The sequence below is a fragment of the Bubalus kerabau genome, chromosome 13 (assembly GCF_029407905.1).
Source record: "Bubalus kerabau isolate K-KA32 ecotype Philippines breed swamp buffalo chromosome 13, PCC_UOA_SB_1v2, whole genome shotgun sequence".
NCBI classification, from domain to species: domain Eukaryota; kingdom Metazoa; phylum Chordata; class Mammalia; order Artiodactyla; family Bovidae; genus Bubalus; species Bubalus kerabau.
The window spans coordinates 73,818,274-73,832,688 of record NC_073636.1 but is presented as its reverse complement, the minus strand read 5'-3'; the positions used below and the strand labels follow the sequence as shown (position 1 = coordinate 73,832,688).

The 14,415-nt window shown below is 42.9% G+C and overlaps 1 protein-coding gene and 1 long non-coding RNA gene across 2 annotated transcripts in view; one reads left to right on the top strand and one right to left on the bottom strand.

Annotated features, from left to right (window-relative positions):
* YWHAB (tyrosine 3-monooxygenase/tryptophan 5-monooxygenase activation protein beta) overlaps window positions 1–7,437 on the bottom strand; it is a 22,095-nt gene extending 14,658 nt beyond the window's left edge. The window contains exon 1 of the mRNA XM_055545092.1: window positions 7,227–7,437. The gene's annotated coding sequence lies outside the window, so the exon portion shown is untranslated. The remainder of the gene's footprint in view (window positions 1–7,226) is intronic.
* LOC129625988 (uncharacterized) lies at window positions 6,764–14,415 on the top strand. Its single transcript, XR_008701688.1, has 3 exons — window positions 6,764–6,895; window positions 10,858–10,937; window positions 14,079–14,415. It is a non-coding gene; the product is annotated as an uncharacterized LOC129625988 (long non-coding RNA).

Here is a 14,415-nt window from a genome sequence, read left to right as displayed (position 1 = left end):
CAGGTTTCCCCATCTCTTCTCAGCCACTGCAGGCTGCACTTTAGAGGACTGGGGAGCACTGGCTGATTAAACCAGCAACTGCTTAGTGAAGAAGGGGAAACTGTCTTAAGTAGCCAACAGGGGAATGGCTAAAAAGACACAGTTGGTGCAAGATTACATGGCCATCAAAAGAAGGGATTTCATGTCATAGATTTGTTAAAGAGGTATAATAGGGGGGTGAGTTTACAATAGTCTTCCATTTTGTAAAATGTCCCCTAAAGAATATTATGAAGAATAATTCTAAAAGGTGCCCATGAAACAACAGGATTTCCCTCAAATAAATGAAAACCTAAATAGACAGTAAATGCTGAAACAAAAGTATAAATGAATCAACCTAGCCCTTCTATCTGGATTCTTTGCCTAAGGGACCTTTTATTTTTTTAAAAGCCTGGGTCAGAATCCTGAGAAGTCATTTTCCAGTGGCCAGAAGGAGACATCCAAGAATAAGAAAGGAAAAAAAATAAAAATGACTACTCATTGCTAATATTAAAAAAAAAAAAAAAAGCACTGCAAAGGACCTTATGGAATGTGGGTTTTAGAAGTATTAGCTTTCAGCTATGTTTTGTTTTCAAGGAAAAGAAAATGCCCAATTCTAAAATTCTGAGGTTTTGAGTTTAGCAATTTGCTAGAAATTTAAAATGAGGATTCCATTATTAGGTGTCAGGCTTACCAAGGGCTTCCCTGATGGCTCAGCTGGTAAAGAATCCGCCTGCAATGTGGGAGACCTGGGTTCGATCCGTGGGTTGGAAAGATCCCCTGGAGAAGAGAAAGGCTACCCACTCCAGTATTCTGGCCTGGAGAGTAGGGCGTGACTGAACGACTTTCACTTCACAGGATTACCGAAGTTCCAGCATGAAACCCAAGTGAATGGGATCTATTTCTAGGAAAGCCCTGCACACAACACATCTGGGCTTCTAAAGAGAAATCAGGTAATTTTAAAATTAATGTCTCTGAATCTCAGTTTCCTCACATGTTAAAAGGGAACATTAAAAGCTATCAAAAAAGATCATGTACATAAAAATGCCTAGACGGTGCTGGCCAAAGTGAAGGCTCATAAACAGGCCTATACTCTTATTCTGAAGTTACTTCACAAAAACATAATGTACATAATTTAGTATGTGTTGCAATAACTGCAAATAAAAAAAGAAAAAACTACTAGTATTTCCAAGAACTCTTTTTTGGAGTTCAGTATAGTGTGGTCCTCCCCTCAGAGCTGAAGCTCCCAGGGTAGAACATGAGAAGGGAGCACACAAGCATCTCCTTGAGAAAGCAACCAGGTAGAAAGGGAGGAGGTTTAGTTTTAAAGAGGCTGGGTCCGTCCTGGTTTTATGGGTTGGAGGGGGTTCTGAGAGAAAAGGGGGGCTCTAGGCAGAGACCAGAAACACAGATGTACGAATAAAATGCATTTGTTTCTAGATGCAAAAGAAATCACAAGCCAAAGTAGAGAGGAAATGAGAAAAAGTGGAATCTGGAGATCCCAGCATCACTGACTCAAAGGACACGAATCTGAGTGTGTGCTGCAGTCCATGGGGTCATGAAGAGTTGGACCCGACAGGAGAAATTTGGAGAGAGGAAACTGACAGGAGCACCCTAAAAATCTATGCCAGAAGGTTCCACGGGGTAAGGAACTGACAGTGAATTCTGAACAGCATTCACTGATGTACCATCCCAGACACAGCATCCACAGCACCATCAAGTCAAAGTCACAGTTCTGGAGTCACTCTGCTGAAGGAGAAACAGATGCCAGGCGACTGTGGGAGGGACTGAGAGCGCCAGTGGGCCCAGGTGTTTGGTGGGTGTTACCCAGAAAAAAATGAAGTACTCCTGGCTCTTAAAGAATTTTAACTACTCACTGAAAAACACCCGCTCTAAAAACAGGTCTGTGTGCCATTCTACACACAAAATTCTGAGTCCTGTAACAAATTTAATTCCATTCACACGCTTACAGGCTCTTTGTTAGAAAATTAAACACAGCATGTCTAAAATACAAAGGCAATAGCTCTGATATCCAGCCAACACTGAACTGTGGAGAGAAACATCACTTTTATTTCAAAATTTGTTCCTTCTTTCGTATCAGTTGTTGAATATCACTGCTAATTATGTCCAATTAGCCAGAATCAAACTTAAAACAATCAAGGTGTTATACCAAGGTCATACAACGTGAATCAATAGCAGACAGGACAATAAACTGATCTCTTGGCTTGAAGTGATCAGTAAGATAGAATAAAATTTTTTTAATGTGCTAATTCTGATTCAGAAAGATAACCAACTGGTCAACCATGTGAATAGGGTTCAAAAGCCTTGGGTCCACCAACACTATAGAACAACACAGTCCAATTTACTAGTTCCAACTCCATAAGTTACCTGACCTCTGTGAAGTCTGTTTTCTCATGCATAAAATAAGCAAATCTACCTTAAAGGGTTCTTGTAAGGGGTAAATTAGTTCACGATGCAAAACATTTAGCAGAGTCTCCATAAGCACTAAAATGGCAGCAACAGTATATTCCACACAGAAGTCAATAAATGGTCAGCCAGTGAAGGGACACTTACTTCCACACCTCATTTCTTTTCAATCCATATGGCTTTCTTCAAGACTTTTAAGAGGAAGGTACATGTTAACTTACCCATGCCTACTTCTAAGATCGCATTTATCAGAATCTAGAGAAATGTCTTTGTTGGCTCCCACACTGGACTGTGAGCGTAAGATGGGAATCCAGATTTCCATCTCGGCGCCCAACACGTGGCACGATGCCTGGCACGATGCATGTGAAACCATCTGACCAACTGATGCAGTTTTTCAAAGAAATGAACAAGGCTGCTATTTCCCATGTGGAGAGAGGTGAGCAGACCACATATGGCCTATAAAACAGAGTACATTTATATGCTGTCTTAAGAGTGCTCTCTGAAAAGAGCCATCTCAGCTCCAACCTGGAGACCACAGTACACTTTCTGACCAATCATTTCTCAGGTACCCCTTGTTCTATTTATAGGTTCAAACTGAGTTCCAAAAGCCCTTTGACTCCTCTCTTCAGAAGTCCAAACGATTAGCTATACAAAAAGCCATAGCAGCTTATTAGTAAATAATAACAAAATATCCCTCGTCTACGGTCTGTCTCAATGTGCAAAACGGGGGGTTGTATCACCTCCTTTCATCTTAAGTATCCTAAGGGGTAGGCGTCACCATCCCAGTAACCTGTCCAGGGTCCCACAGGTGTACTTGGCACATGCTCCTTCCTCTGTGTAGCACCATCTCCTAAAGATCAATTATGATTCTGAATGATTACTGAAGGAAATGAGAGAAAGAACACTTTTTCAACGAACCACACAAAGTTATCAGTGAGGTTTGAGAACTGGCCTTAATTCATGTAGCTTTAAAAATCAAAATCAAACTAGCAGTTCAAACAGCATATGCCAAAAGCTCATCAGGCTTTAAGGTGAGGTTTGCGGGCAAACAGTAACAAATGGCAAGGACTCACTTCGACTTTATTGTCTCCTCCAATCTCTGCCCAGGTCAAGGCCATTCAGAAATAACTTTTATTGTTGGGTCTCTCAGGGAAAACAATAAAATAAACTAACCAGTACAGGAAAAAACTTACATAACAGAGGGCTGGCCAGATTATAAAAAAAGTCACCTTACTAACCTACAGTCTGCTACAAATGCCTTCATCTTGAGGCCATCAATCAATTTCATCTCGTTGTAACAGAAACACATAATTATGCTTATGTTAGAATACCTTTTAGCAGAGAAAGCAGAAGAATGGTTGACCTCCAGCACACACGTGACAAAACAGAAAGCACTTTTGTCCATTTGTCCCCCTAAGGAGACTCTTTAGAAAAATTCCCTCAGAATCTAGCTCTGTCAGTCTGTCCATCATGACACAGACAGAAGACTAGAATCTATTCGTGGGGAGACCAAGATGGTTCTAAAACTTAAAAGCTGCTATTATACAACCAATTTCTTGCCTCCTAGCTAGTGAGAATTGTCACCTCTCCCTAGAAAAACATAGGAACCTAGGAACTTAAATTCCCTTTACAAGTAAATTTTAGTTCATTCTCTAAGGTACCCTCATTTAAAGGAAAACGTCTTAGTTTGATGCACTGAAGGAGCAGGCAGCACGAAAGGATGTTCTAATTTAGAATTCTTTCTCTACTTATGGATATATATTAATAGATATTTGGTCCTGACCAAATTCTATTAGAACCACCTAGGATTGGATAAATCAGTGTGCCATAAAATGATTGATGAATTTTTCCCCCAGTATGAAGCAAATACTAGAAAAACTGGATTTTTCAGAAGCTTCCTTCCTAAAGTACACCAGCAGTATCTTTCCTGCATTCCACAATAAATATACTCCCCCTCTCCCCCCTACAATAAACTATATTTCCAAAAGTAGCTAAAATTCTTGTCCAAACACATTTACTTGAATAAGATACATGTAAAGAAAAGTTAACTACTACATGGTGTTCACATGAAAGATATACATGTGCTCTTTCTACCATAAGTAGAAATCTATCATTAGAGTCAGACTGCCTGGGTTTGATTCCTGGCTCTGGCACTTACCCAGTGCTGCGTGTGTGTATGCCTCCAGGAAAATTATTTAACTTCTCTGTGCCTCCGTTTCCTCAACTAAAATGGGGCTAGCAGTACTTACTTGTCATAGATTGTTATGAAGACTTAGTTAATATGTGTAGACTGCTCAGAACAAAGCTTGGCACATATAAATAACAGCTATTATTATTATTATTACAGCTTGACACTACCTCATCAGTTAATGAATAAACACTGGATGGACACTCTATGTGCCAATGCGCTATAGCACATATGCATGTGTCTTATCTATATATATGTATACTCACAAATATAATCAAATAACATTTATTAAACATCAGGTATATTTCACACCCTTATTTTAATTACTGAGTTTGTCACAATGATACATCAAAGACTATTACCATTTGCACTGACCAATGAGAAAATTGACTCAGAAAGACTAAAGATGCTCCACAAATCCAGTTCCATAATACCTTACCAATTTTTTTTTTTTGGAAAGCAACATGTATACGAAGTAGCATTGGGTCTCATCAGAATGCAACCAAGGGGGGAAAAGCCTTAACAGTGAACTCTGTGATTAAAACACAAAAGCTGATATTTAACAGTTTACAGTTTGTAAAAAGGTCTCTTGACAAGCCTGGAGATGGAGAAACCAGGAAGCAGAGATTAAGCAGAACACTGAAGATCACACAACTAGAAAATGCTGCAAGGAAGGGTGGAATCGAATTTATCTGACTCCGAGTCCAGTGCTCTTTCTGCTTCCACACCCCCAGCCAAATGGGTAAAATATACTTTTTGCAGTGGCCCAAATCTCTGGAGACTCTGCCTCAAGAACTAGCATTATGGGAATGTGCTCAGCCTGGCTCTCTGGAGGCTGCCTCCCCGATCTATAGAGCTCTGATTCTAAAATGGCTCCAACCTAACACAAGCACTGCCTGATGGGAAATGTACAGAAGATTATAGGGTAGGAGCCATACTCCTGGGACAGACAGGCCATAAATATTTGCTACTGATGAATGAGGATATTCAACTTGGAAACCAGGTGTGTGGTCTTGGCCAAATCATCTCCTTTCTCTGAAGGATTTCATCTGTAAGACAGGTGAAGGGCTTCTTATCTCACTGAAAGGAGGTAATAGGGAAACAGTTCAGCAGTTGCTACTGGATTAGCCTTCCACCATGAAGATCACCTGTAAAATTCTAACTTGGGTCCAGCACAATGACAGGTTTCATGCTCACCATATGTGCTAAGGACACAGATCCTAAAAAAATGAGGGATCAGGCAACTGACACATTCCTAAATAAGAAATGGAGTGCCCTGGAAGCAGTTAAGAAGGAAATGACCAAGAATCAAGAACACATATTAATAAATATCTAACATGAAAAGGCAAAAAGCAGAGTACCCATGTGTCGAGTTCTGTAAGCTGTGTCTGGTTTCATATGAACAATTGAGATAGAGTGAGAAATGCAGACAATTTTTCATATTCTTCCAAGTGCTTCATCTTTCTGTTTTGGCTCCTGTGGCCGCCTGATGTTCTATGTTCATAATAGCATCTTGCCAAATCCTGTCTCCCACACAGGGCAAGTAAAATCAGAACCTGATGCGATCTAGCCTTATTAAAGGGAAAAGCAGTGATGGCAAGGACAAGAGACAAAAATTTTTACAGAAAGGTTGGCAAACTGTCTTACCAATACTGCCACCTTTGAAAACCCCATTACACGCAGAGTTCTCCATTTGCAATAGACAAAGATGCACTCATTTTGTGCAGAAAAGGGTCTTAATCACTCCCACCCCTTCGCCACCACCTGGGAGGCCACCAGGCAAATTTCTGCCCTAAAGCCGTGTTAACACACAGTATGGGGAATTTGGGGCGAGGACACAATGACTCTGGCATTAAATGACGGTAAATGCCGTTGAGAAAATATTCCGATTCTGAGCCTCAGACATTATTTTATTTTTTTCCTGGGATCCGGCCTGACTCAGTAACCAGTTCCAACAAATGCATTTTCTTGATACAAATCTTAACCCTGTGCCTCCTAGGGAATCTCGGCTCCCAAACCAGCGAACGATGATGAAATGGCTTTACTGCAAAATGGGAGGGGGGTTTTCCCTTTGCTCTCTCCCAAGGTTAAACCTGTTACCCATCCCGGGCGGGTAACGAACAGAGGAATTGGGCCTGAGAGCTCGCCTGCATTTGGTTACATTTTCATTTTTGAAAACCGGAAAGCGAGGAACGAGGGTGACCGAGCTGAAAGGGTAGGATCTGGCCGCTCAAGGTGCAGGGAGGGGTCGCGCGGGGATCGGAGGTGGGTCGTGAGGAAGAGTAGGGAGTCCACGGCTCCTCGTCCCTTCCCGCCTGGTATGGGGGGCCGCACCCCGCCCGCCGGGCAGGGCCGCGGGCGGCGAGGGCGGCCCGGGCCTCTCCCAGAACGACGGGCCCGGCCCCGGAAACAGGGAGGGGCCGCGGTGAGGCCGAGCCCGCGCTGCGGGCGGCCTCGCGAGGCCGAGAAGGCCGCGCGCCGCCGCCCCCGGAGCCCACCCGGGAGGTCGCCCTCGCCGCCGCCGCCGCTGCCAGTGATGGGGGAGCTGTGGGCTCGGGCCCCTGGGGGCCTCGGGCGGAGCCCGCGCCGCACTCACCGTGGGAGGACTGCAGGGGGCAGAGAACCTTGCGAGGGGAGCTCCGGGCGCAGCGACCTCTTCCTCCCCAATCCCACTCCTCCGGCGGCGGCGGCGGCGGCGGCTGCAGAGGCGGCGGCGGCGGCAGCTACCCCGGCTCCGGAATCGGCGGCTGCGGCGGCTCCACTTCCGCTCCGGTCACCACTTCCGCTCCGGCTCGAGCCCCGCCCCTGCGCCGCCTCTTCATTGGGCGAGCGGGGCACGGGGTCGCCGCGGCCGCCCGAGAGGGGCGCCGCCCGAAGGAGGAGGGAGGAGAGCGGAGGGCAGGGGTGCCGCGGCCAGGGCGGGGTGGGGCGGGGGTCTGGCCCGGGAGCGCAGAGGAGGCGGGCGTGGGGGGGACGGAAATGGGGGCGGGGAGCGGAAGAAGGAGGTGGGCGGAGTGCAGGCGGGGCTGAGAGAGCTCTAGAAAGGGGCTGTGTGGAAACTGGGGGGACGGGGCGAGGCTTGGGGCTGGGCGGGCCTGAGGCTTAGGCTTGGAGGTCGCCGGGGCCAGGCCCAGTGTCCGAGGTCGTTGGTTCCCACCCCTCCCCAAAAGGAGTCGTCACGGGGTCGGAGGTGCAAGTCAGCCCCCTATTGCTGCGTGCTCTGGAAATACTAGATTTAAGGAAGGACTGCAATTGCTCATCCATAGAGTTTTGCTTTAGTCCTCCCTTCTGTCCTTCAAGGTGCGTCATTTTGTGGACTGAGGAAACCGGGAATCAGACTGCGGATGGTCGCTCAGTGGTGTCCGACTCTTTGCGACCCCATAGGCCATACAGCCCATGGAATTCTCCAGGCCAGAATACTGGAGTGGGTAGCCTTTCCCTTCTCCAGGAATTGAACCAGGGTCTCCTGTATTGCAGGCAGATTCTTTACCAACTGAGCTATCAGGGATTCCCGAATACCTTCTACTCAAGACCTTAAAGGAAGTTTAACGAAAGGAGCCAGGCCTTCTCTGCGCCCTACTCCCCGTGACTGCTCTCACCCTTTATCAACATTAAGCTCTTCCCAAGGCGGTTCTTCAAAATGCTTCACCTCTACTCCCCCCACCCCACCCCACCCCCGTCATTCATTCTTTCAGCAAATACTTATTAAGCAGGCTTTATGTTTGATGTTGGAAACAAAGCAAGAGCAAGGCAGAAGGGGCCCTGCTGTCTTGGAGTTTACAGGCTGGTAGGAGACAGAACAAAGTAAATAGTCCTTGTCATTTCTCCTTTACTTTTACTTAGGTTATGATCAACTTCTAATGCATCATCCTTCCTTCAGACCCGCTCCCATCAACTGCCAAAGTGATTGTTGAAAATCCCCGTTTTAATTGGTGTCTCTTCTTTCTTAATGTGTTCGGTGATCACTCAGACCTTGGGAGGTGATCACTCAGACCTCAAGGATCGATAAGCTCCTTGAATGTGACAGTCAAGGTTCTCCAGAAGCTGCCTTCATCTTTCAGCTTCTCCTTTCTGTTTCTTCCCCATCCCAAATCCCCAGTTCCTTATCCTCTCAATGTGCCACTTTCAGTCTTTCTAAAGCATTGGTGTTAGTTGCCAACATTTTTTAAAGATTGAGAGATATTTGTGTGAGGGAAAATCTGCATCTCTGCCTTTGTCTGGAAACCCTGTGTCCACATTTCTGTGTGGCAACAATTGGCTGAAACCAAGGAATGACTGTCCTTGGTTTAGATCAGGCATGGACTTGCCAAAGTGCCAAGGTACCCACCTGACCTGAGACTGCCTTCATCATTTACAGTGTCTGTCCTACAGGCATCTGTGCCAGCGCCTCCTTACTATCAGATCAGATCAGTTCAGTCGCTCAGTCGTGTCCGACTCTTTGCGACCCCATGAATCGCAGCACACCAGGCCTTCCTGTCTGTCAACAACTCCCGGAGTTCACTCAAACTCATGTCCATCGAGTCAGTGATGCCATCCAGCCATCTCATCCTCTGTCATCCCCTTCTCCTCCTGCCCCCAATCCCTCCCAGCATCAGAGTCTTTTCCAATGAGTCAACTCTTCGCATGAGGTGGCCAAAGTATTGGAGTTTCAGCTTTAGCATCATTCCTTCCAAAGAAACCCCAGGGCTCATCTCCTTCAGAATGGACTGCTTGGATCTCCTTGCAGTCCAAGGGACCCTCAAGAGTCTTCTCCAACACCACAGTTCAAAAGCATCAATTCTTCAGCGCTCAGCCTTCTTCACAGTTCAACTCTCACATCCATACATGACCACTGGAAAAACCATAGCCTTGACTAGACGGACCTTTGTTGGCAAAGTAATGTCTCTGCTTTTCAATATGCTATCTAGGTTGGTCATAACTTTCCTTCCAAGGAGTAAACATCTTTTAATTTCATGGCTGCAGTCACCATCTGCAGTGATTTTGGAGCCCAGAAAAATAAAGTCTGACACTGTTTCCACTGGTTCCCCATCTATTTCCCATGAAGTGATGGGACCGGATGCCATGATCTTCGTTTTCTGAATGTTGAGCTTTAAGCCAACTTTTTCACTCTCCACTTTCACTTTCATCAAGAGGCTTTTGAGTTCCTCTTCATTTTCTGCCATAAGGGTGGTGTCATCTGCATATCTGAGGTTATTGATATTTCTCCCGGCAATCTTGATTCCAGCTTGTGTTTCTTCCAGTCCAGCGTTTCTCATGATGTACTCTGCATATAAGTTAAATAAGCAGGGTGACAATATACAGCCTTGACGTACTCCTTTTCCTATTTGGAACCAGTCTGTTGTTCCATGTCCAGTTCTAACTGTTGCTTTCTGACCTGCATACAAATTTCTCAAGAGGCAGGTCAGGTGGTCTGGTATTCCCATCTCTTTCAGAATTTTCCACAGTTTATTGTGATCCACACAGTCAATAAACTAGATAGTACAGAGAGTTCCCATATATCCAATATCTCCCGATCACAGTTTCTCCTGTTATTAACATCCTGCATCATTGTGGTACACTAGTTAAAACTGATGAGCAAATACTGATACATTTTAAGCTAAAGTCCATAGTTTGGATTAGGATTCATTCCTTCTACTGTATAGTTCTAAAGATTTTGACAAATGGATAATGTCAGGTATCTACCATTACAATATACAGGACAGTTTCACTATATTTGTTTCAATATATTGTTTTTAGAATGGCCTATTCTTCACCTATTCAGCTCTCACCTTCTCCCCTCACCTCAACCCTTGGCAGTACTTCTCTTTTTAGCTTTGCGGTTTCCAGATGTCATATAGTTAGAATCATACAGTGTGTAGCCTTCACTAACGGGATTCTTTCATGAAGCACTATGATTTAAAGATTCCTCTATGTCTTTTTGTGGCTTGATAGCTTGTTTATTATGACTGAATAATATTTTGTTGTATGAATGTAGCCCAGTTTGTCCATTCACCTGTCATAATGGATTGACTCAAGTTCTCCAAAAAGATAATGCTGAAGTTCTAATCTCTGGTACCTGTGAATATAAACTTATTTGGAAAAGAATAAAAAGCCTTTGCAGATGTAATCAAGTTATGATGAGATCATTAGTGTGGGCCCTAATCCAGTATAATTGATGTCCTTATAAAAAGAGCAAGAAGGGACTTCCCTGGTGGTCCAGTGACTAAGACTCCTTGTTCCCAATGCAGGAGGCCCAGGTTCAATTCTGGTCTGGGAACTAGATCCGACATACCACAACGAAGATCCTGCATGCTGCAACTAAGACCTGGTACAGCCAAATTAATTAATTAATGTTTTTTAAAAAGGGACGAGGTCAAATAGACACACATGTGGTGGGGGAGGAGAGAGGGTAATGCCTTTTGATGACAGAGTGAGGGATTGGGGTGACACAGTTATAAAACAAGGAATGCTAAAGATTCAGAGCTACCACCAAAAGCTAGAAAGAGGCAGGAAAGGATTCTACCTGGAGTCCCAGAGTGAACTTGGCCCTGTTGACACCTTGGTTTTGGGCTTCTCACCTCCAGAACTGTGAGAGAATAAATTTGGTTGGTTAAGCCCTTGGTTTGTGGTACTTGGCTGCAGTAGCCCTATAAAAATGATATACCTTTCAAGAGACATCTCGATTCAGCTTTTGACTATTATGAGGAAAGCTGCTACACAACCATGTGCAGGTTTTGGGTGGACATGAGGTTTCAACTTGTTTGGATAAACACTTGGGAGCATGAATCCTAGATCACGTGTTAAGATTGTTTGGCTTCGAAGAAATTGCTAAACTGTCTTCCAAAGTGGCTGTACCATTTTGCATTTCTACCATCAATGAAAGAGAGTTTCTGATGACCCATATTTATGCCAGCATTGGGTATTACCAAGTTTGTTTTTATTTTGTTTTGTTTGCTTTTAATTTCATCCATTCTTAACATATATGTGTGATGTAAGATCCTGGTTTGTCTCCCCCAAAGTTTCTTTTTGTTCCTACTACTCTGAAATTTTGTAGTTTATACCCTTTAGTCACCCAGTAGGTTTCCTTCCATCCTTTCTTCCGTTTTTCCTCCTTACCTCCATCCCTCCCTTCCTGACTCTTCCCTTCTTTTTCTTTCTTCTTGTGTCTTTGTTTCTCTTTCTTTCACTGTTTATTATGATAATTTTCAAACAAATACAACAGTAAATAGTACAGTAAGCTCTATGAACTCATAACTCAGCTTTATTTTACTATTCCACTATCCCTCACAGTTTTTGGCAGCGCTATCTTATAGCAAATCCCAGACATATCACTTTATATCATTGCTTTTGTAAATATCTTAGTAAGTAGCTCTAACTGTAAGAACTTACATAACCATAATTCATGATCACACTGAAGGAAATTAACAATAACTCCTTACTATCTTAGAGTCCAGGTCCAATTTTCCCTAATTGTCTTAAAAATTACTTTTCACACTGGTTTATTTAGATCAGGATCCAAACAAGGTCTACACAAAGAATTTAGCTGCTAAATCTCTTAAGCCTCTTTTAATCTGTAACTGTTACTCCTAGCCCTCCTTTTTTAAAAATGCAATTGATTTGATGAAGAAACTAGGTAAATTCTCTTTTAGAGTTTCTAACAGTCTGAATTTGGCTGATTGAATCTTTGCAATGTTTTAAAAATGTGACACTATCCCTTGAATGTCCTGTAAACAGGTATTGAGATCTAGTGGCTTGATTAGATGTAAGTTTTTGGCAAGAGTGTTTTATAGGTGAGACTATATATTTTTTATTTCATCAAATCAGGAGGCATGTAAAGTCAAATTGTTCCTCAGTGATCTCTTCCAATCTGAAAACTCATTTCTTTCAGCTCTGAAGTATTTTTGCAAATTATTTCTTCAAAGATTTCCTTCAATTCATCTCCATATTTTCTACATTGTCATTCCAATTATTTGGAATCTGCGGTCCTGGAATGATTTTTTAATTTTACTTTTTTATATTTGTTTTTATTGATCTATTTGGTTGTGCCAGGTCATAGTTGTAACATGTGAAATCTAACCGGTGGCATGTGGGATCTAGTTCTGTGACCAGGGATTGAACCCAGGCTCCCTGAATTGGGCGCTCAGAGTCTTAGCCACTGAACCACCAGGGAAGTCTCTAATTTTACTGCCTTTTTTTTTCTCCCTCTCTTATTTTATTTTTTTACCTTTTTGTGTTTGGGTCTGCTTTTCTGAATAGTATCTTCCAACCTGTATTTAGTCAGAGCTCTGTGCAAGACACAGGATCAGAAACCACTCTAGGTATTTTAAGCAGAAAGGAATTTAATATAGGGTTGAGGTTGATGAAGTCAGGGAGATTTTGGTTTCAGAGTCTCCATAACTGTGACTGAGAGGTTACCTTTGCTACTCCTGCTGTTGCCATTGTAACTTCCTGACCCCAGGAAGCTGGGAACTGGGTACTGGGTCAGGGAATCTGATTACTGACATTTGGTTCAAAAGTAAAGTTTAAAGACAAGAGGGTTTTTATTTGGCCTGAATAAGAAGTTGAAAGCTGTGGTACATATACACAATGGAGTATTATTCAGCCATTAAAAAGAATACATTTGAATCAGTTCTAATGAGGTGGATGAAACTGGAGCCTATTATACAGAGTGAAGTAAGCCAGAAAGAAAAACACCAATACAGTATACTAACGCATATATATGGAATTTAGAAAGATGGTAACAATAACCCTGTGTACGAGACAGCAAAAGAGACACTGATGTATAGAACAGTCTTATGGACTCTGTGGGAGAGGGAGAGGGTGGGAAGATTTGGGAGAATGGCATTGAAACATGTAAATATCATGTATGAAATGAGTTGCCAGTCCAGGTTCGATGCACGATACTGGATGCTTGGGGCTGGTGCACTGGGACGACCCAGAGGGATGGAATGGGGAGGGAGGAGGGAGGAGGGTTCAGGATGGGGAACACATGTATACCTGTGGCGGATTCATTTTGATATTTGGCAAATCTAATACAGTTATGTAAAGTTTAAAAATAAAATAAAATTAAAAAAAAAATAATAAAATAAAATAAAATTAAATTAAAAAAAAAAAAAAAAAAGAAGTTGAAATTGTGGGGTAGTCTTTGACATGTCAACTCGCATGAGGACTTTGATGTCCATCCAACCAGTTTTGGGCTTTTAATGGAACAGAAGCTGAACTCATGACTCAGAGAGTTGTAAGGTGTAATCAGAAACAGCTCTGATAGCTTTCACTAACTTTGCCAGACCAGAGTAGGCTGTGTCAAGGAGACCAGAGTTCTCCAAACTCACTGAATTGAATTTTGGTCACATAATCACTTTGGGTCTTCATTTACTTCATTCTAGTAAATGAAGTCACTGGAGAGGTAGGTATCATTATGGAAACAAATATGAATCTGTATTTTGATTTTATTTCATTTTATGTCTAGGTTTTGCGAATTTGTACCTGCTGAGGAAGTGGTGAAGCATCATTGCACTCTAGTACTTGCTCTAACCTTGGAAAGTTCATGCAACTATCCGCCTCTGTTCTCTTTCTTCAGAGTGCCAGCTGAGCAAAAAGAACCATTTATTTCTTGGGTGTTTGTCTATGTATTTTAAGAATGATATTTTGTAGCGTTTAATTTTAAGTAAGCAAACACCTGCTGTATTCATTTTAACTCATGTATTTTTATTACCTGGTTATGCATGAATATATTTTCACTGTAAGAAAGCTAAAATATTAAAGATAAAACCTAAAGTCTCCTGTGATCCCCACCCCCAATGCCA